A 6,037-nucleotide genomic window follows, 5' to 3' on the forward strand; every position below is an offset into this window, starting at 1 on the left:
CAACACGCTTTCTGTTATAAGATAAATAGGGTCTGAATGGTGACTATAGTTGGTAACATTGTATAGTACAATTGAAATTTGCTTAGAGAGCAGAAATTAAATGTTTTCATCAAAAAAGTAAATACATGAGATGATGGATATGTTAATTAACTTGAAAGAGGAAATCATTTCACAATGTATACATATATTAAATCATCCCATTGTACACTTTAATTATCTTACAACTTTATTTATCAATTGTACCTCAATCAAGCTGAAAAAAAAATGAATAAGACTCTTTTTATCCCTTTCTATTTCAGCTCCTCCTGATGCTAACTCTACCCATATTTCTCCCACACAGAATGATGTTAGGGAAACAGGAACTAGAAGCAGGAGAAGGCATGTGGTATGGTTTGTGCAGATAATAAATTCCTCACTAACCATAGCTGGGTCTTAAAAATCACTGAGATCAGCCAGACCTCTGAACCCAGAAAGAAATATTCTGGAATTACTACTCTTGCCTTTTACCAGGAAAATACCAAAAAAAAAAAAAAAATTCTATGGTCAAACAAATTAAAGTTTAATTGAAATAGCTCTACTGAGGGTGAGGAAGCTAATCTCCATCTAACTTCCCTATCAATTAGCTCCATGACCAAATCTCTTAGACTCTGGGAGATGTAGTTCTATAGGATAAGGGGGATGGAATAGACATCCTCTGAATTTCCTTCCATTTTGAACAGCTTATATTCATTTCATTACTAATTTTTTTATTTTCTACATTAAGTCATTATACAAGGCCTTTTCCTGTTTTTGAGACTACATGAAATAATTAAGTGCAATTTGGTGTTAATCACATTTTATACTATGTTATACTTAATTCCTTCACAAACCTGTGAAATATATACTACTGTTAGCTCCATTTAAAGATGAGAAACCCAGGGACAGTGAAGACGAATGACTTTGTTCAGAATCAAGTGGTACTCAAGTGCTAGAGCTGAGAGTCATACCTAAGCAGCTGAATCCATAGCTTGTTCACTTAACCATATGTGAGTCTGTCCTATAATCCCCTCCAAAATTCTCTCACTTTGCCTTTCATTTCCTGAAATAATTTTCCTGGTGTTCTAACATTCTTCCTGCCCTGCCTCAGCATTTACTATACATTTCACTACAAAGCACATTACTATCAGTCAACATCTATGCTTAGAGCTGAAAAAGATAAATAAAACCCATTAAAACTATTATATATTACAGGCATTAGATTTCTCCTCAATGAAAGTATCTTGAAAAAAATTTGCATAACTTTTGAACTGCTAAGAATTTCTCAGTGTATGTCATAAAGCGGTAAGAAAGGTTAACTGAAAAGAAAAGAGTTTCCTGAGTTAAAGAATTTGAGGGGAGCTATTAAATCAAAGTAAAATAGGTTTCTTTTCTGGTGGGCTTCTCAGAGCCTTGATAATGCTTATGTGCAATGTGATTCTCTCACAGTTTTCTAGGGTAGTTAACATTTCCCAAGTCCACATGGCCATAAGTATTATCTTGCAAGAAGGAAATGCTTGACTAGCATTTCTCAGAAAACAAGTTGTGAAAGCCAGGTATTATTTATACCCCTCCTTCTGTAACCCCCACCCCCTAGTTAAACAGACACGGGACTGAGTGTTTGAATGGGAAGATGACTTATCCTAGTTCATACAACTCTTAGAGATCAAATTAAGACTGCATAAAATAAAAACCAGACAAGATATTTCAACAGAGAGAATTTAATACAGAAAAAACTGTTAAATGAATAACAGAGATAGTAAAGGAGTCAGACACCAAAGGGAGAAAGATAGTGTTAGTTCAGTTCAGTTCAGTCGCTCAGTCATGTCTGACTCTGCGACCCCATGAACCACAGCATGCCAGGCCTCCCTGTCCATCACCAACTCCCAGAGCCTATCCAAACCCATGTCTATTAAGTCGATGATGCCATCCAACCATCTCATCCTCTGTCGTCCCCTTCTCCTCCTGCCCTCAATCTTTCCCAGCATCAGGGTCTTTTCAAATTAGTCAGCTCTTCGCTTCAAGTGGCCATAGTATTAGAGTTTCAGCTTCAACATCAGCCCTTCCAATGAACACCCAGGAGTGATCTCCTTTAGGATGGACTGGTTGGATCTCCTTGCAGTCCAAGGGACTCTCAAGAGTCTTTTCCAACACCACAGTTCAAAAGCATCAATTCTTCGGCGCTCAGCTTTCTTTATACTCCAACTCTCACATCCATATCTCACATCCAACTCTCACATCTCACATCACAACTTAACAAGATAGCGTTAAGAGAACCTAAAAACTTACACAAGAGGCCTTTTAGAGCTGGACTCAATCATCTGTACAGAGGACATCCCCTGAATGGGGATGGTAGTTCAGCAGCTCAAAGAAGAGAACCCCAAAGCTGGGAATCAGACCTCTAAGAACAGATCACCACCTAGCTATGGGATTATCTTGGGTAATCAGGGATGAGGTTCCTCAGAGTGAGGTCTCAGACCTCTGAGGCCTTCTTATGTACTGCTATTAATAGCATCTCAGGAGCTTGTGAGAGGACACTTACACATTTGAGAGCAGACTCCCTCACAGGGAGGAGGGACTGCTTGATTGAAGCTGTTGCCTTTGGGAGAGCAAAACGGAGCTTATTCACAGAGAACCCTAACTGGAGACTGGAATCAGCTGCTGTCTCAAGGTGAAGGGTGACATTAAAAGACAAAGTTAAGACTGTAACAGACTTAACTGGAAGACTATTCCTTTCCCCTTTCATCTGCGTTCTAGTCTCTCTTGAGTTCCTCCTACTGGAAGAAGCTGATAGAAACCCTAGTGGCAGAGGAAAAATGAAAACTAAGCAGTTTAGCTGAAGCATCACAAACTTTTTAAGAGTATAGAAGGTTGGATTTTGAACTGATAGAAAAGTGCTTAATAACTGAAATAATTCACTGCTCTGGTTATTTGGTACCATATACACACTTCTGTACATATTCATACAATTTCACAATAAGATACAATGACTCTTTATACAAACAAAAAGTGCTCTCTTCATTTGTTGAAAAAGGAGATATGCAAAATCCAAACATCCATCATGTTCATTTCTAAGTAACAATCACAGCATCCATTTATGATGATATTTAATCTTCTATTACAACTGCAGTCCTACCTAAATATTCTGTTTCCTAGAGACTCAATTGTAAACCTATCTATGATGAAACCACCTTTATACAAAATAGTAAGAGGATAGGATAGAGGAGGTCAAAAGAAAGCACATAATATATTAATGTCTAAATGTCTATGTGGTCTTTATAGATAGACAGAGATATATCTATCTCTCTCCAAATAATACCAGGCAAGGGATAAGCTATGTATAGCTCCTAGAGTCCCCATTTCTGTAACTAGTTATTAATGACTGGAGTTGATATAAATAACTTCTTTTTTATTTATTGATACTATCCTTTTCTGTTATTGGCATCCCAGATGGATGGTCTGGAGTTCTTTATCTCACAGAATTACTGAAGGGTCTTAATCCCAGAGCAGGAGAGTTTTTTCACATCCAGGCAGACAAATTGCTTCCACTACTAAGAACTCTTAGAAAGCCTTGGAGTTCTAAGATTCTCAGCATTGTTCAGGTCCACTCTGATGTCACCATGAGTAGATGAATATTTTAATTATACTGATTTCAGAATTACAATGTAAGTCAAAAATCTTACACTTGCTATGTCTATCAGGAAAAAGTGAGGATATTAACAGGGAAAGTGAGGCTGAAATTTGCATGGTGACATCTTAGGATAATATTCCCAAGGGCTGGGGCTCAGACCTTTAAGAAGGGGTCAATGCCTGGAGCGTGATGAAGCTATTCCTGGGAATGCAGTAAGAACCAAGTCTAGGTCTGCCAAAGTAGAAGGCCAACGTGAGGACACTCCTTATACAAGAGACGTGTACAGACTAAGAAAGTCCCTTCTTACTTTTCCTTTTGTCTTCACATCTCCCTATAGTGCCTCCTATTCTCAGAATCCAGTGGGAAGCACCTTAAAAGGAGAAATGAAATTTGTGCAGTTTAATGCCAGTGTTCGCAAGTACAGAAAGGTAGATTTGCAACTAAGAGACAATAACTTAGACACAAACAGAGTCTGAGATGTAAACTATTTTGGTGTCCAGTGTAAGCTCTTGAAAATTCTTCTTTAATGGTTGAATTCCAAAAGCCACAATGAGCTGGTGGGGGACCCACATTGGAACAAGGAGACATATCAGAAACACTTACTGATAAAAACTCAGTTCCATATGTTAAAATCAAATGAATTTTTTTCTGTAAATTGCTCAGAACAGTGACTGGCATACTTAAAGCACCATAATAAGTGACTGTTTATAGTAGTAATAGTATCATCATCATCATAGTATCTTACTATGTGCTAATTAAGGTTAAAAGCATTTTATGTCGGGTTATGAAATGTGTAATCATGAACTTCCTGATAACAGATATTAGCAGGTACAAAAATGTCTGGTTGCAGTGCCGTTCTCCATACCTGAGAACGGTGTGTGCTGTTGGTGTGTGCTATTACACTAAAACCAACCAACCAACCAAACAAAAAAATAGTCACACATAACTGTTGAAAAGTTTGAGTGATGCCCCAAAGGGTAAATTTTCTAAGAGCTTCCTATAAAGTTTGGCTATTTGATTGTGTGTTATGGTTTAATGATGTTCTTAACCCATGATTTTGGCAGTCTAATACTTTCTGTCCCGGAAAAATCAGTGATAATTATTGTCTTAAATCCTCCAGAACCTGAGCTACACTCATTTTTCTGAAGCATGGGTTAGTGAGCATGTGGGTGAAACTGGAGACTACCACTATGGTAACATACCATTCCTTGGAATGGGGATTCTTACAGACTGGATGACTTATGTAGAGTCAGAAAGACTCTACAAATAAACTTTTCTTATATTTCTTAAATTAATTTGCTTGTTTGTCAATTAATACAAATTATACTGACAGACTACCTTCTCTCTTTAAATTTTGTATGTTTGTTCTAATTCAGCACATGAGTGTCTTCAAATTTAGTTATCGTTCATGCAATATTTTTTGTTGGTGGCAATGCAGGGTCATGAATTCATTGTCAATGTCTAATGTTCACATATATCCAAATGGTAATGCAACAATGGCTCACATTTATCAGTAGGTCATTTTCTGGGATTTCAGTTCTTTGGAAAACTAGTCACCTGGTGCTCAGCCCAGAAGTCTTCTGGACTCCCACCATCATCCACAACTGTGAAATAGTCCGAATAAATAAACCAAAATAAAGGTACTGAAAGCCACATATTTTGCTCACAGCAGAGTCACTCCACCCTCACTCAAAGCCTACACATTTATATTTTAAACCTAGTTCCACTAGTGAATTTGTTTCTTAGCCCAATGTGGATGAGAGAAGTAATGTGTAGAGAGAGGGAGTGGAGGGAGGCGCATTAGAATCGGATATATCAACAGTAGAGATGACAGCAGAGGGAAAGTGGTTAGAGAGAAGAATATATGTCAGCTTTAAAATTGTGAACTCACAGTGCTTTGGGGCACACAGCCCTCCATTATAAAGGAAAGTAGTGCAGTCTCAATGCCCTGGTATAAGTGCACTGGAACACGCTCCTGCATTAGGAGAGGTGAAACCATGGACATGTCTGTTACTTCTCTGGGCCTTTATTCCTACATCTTTATAAATGGGGGTTTAATTAGATGATTTTCAAAATCCTTAAACAACCTAAATGTCTGTTTTATAACTATTTTAAAATGAGTTTCCCATGACCTCCATTTAAAATATCAGAAGGGTATGGGATACCTTTTAAAATATTTCTTCCAAACACAGTTAAAGGAAGTAAATGTGGTTTGGTTTTAATTGTAGTAAATACTTGTTATTTAGCAGAAGTGAAACCTTTTTATAAGTAGTTACATATATTTTTATATAAGCTCGACAACCATTCAGTAAAGTCAATTCTATTTATGCACATTGCATAATTGAAAAAACTTAGGTTTACACAGATGGCATTAATTGCACAGTATCTCAT

Source organism: Ovis aries, chromosome 5, assembly GCF_016772045.2.
Source record: "Ovis aries strain OAR_USU_Benz2616 breed Rambouillet chromosome 5, ARS-UI_Ramb_v3.0, whole genome shotgun sequence".
Classification (NCBI taxonomy): domain Eukaryota; kingdom Metazoa; phylum Chordata; class Mammalia; order Artiodactyla; family Bovidae; genus Ovis; species Ovis aries.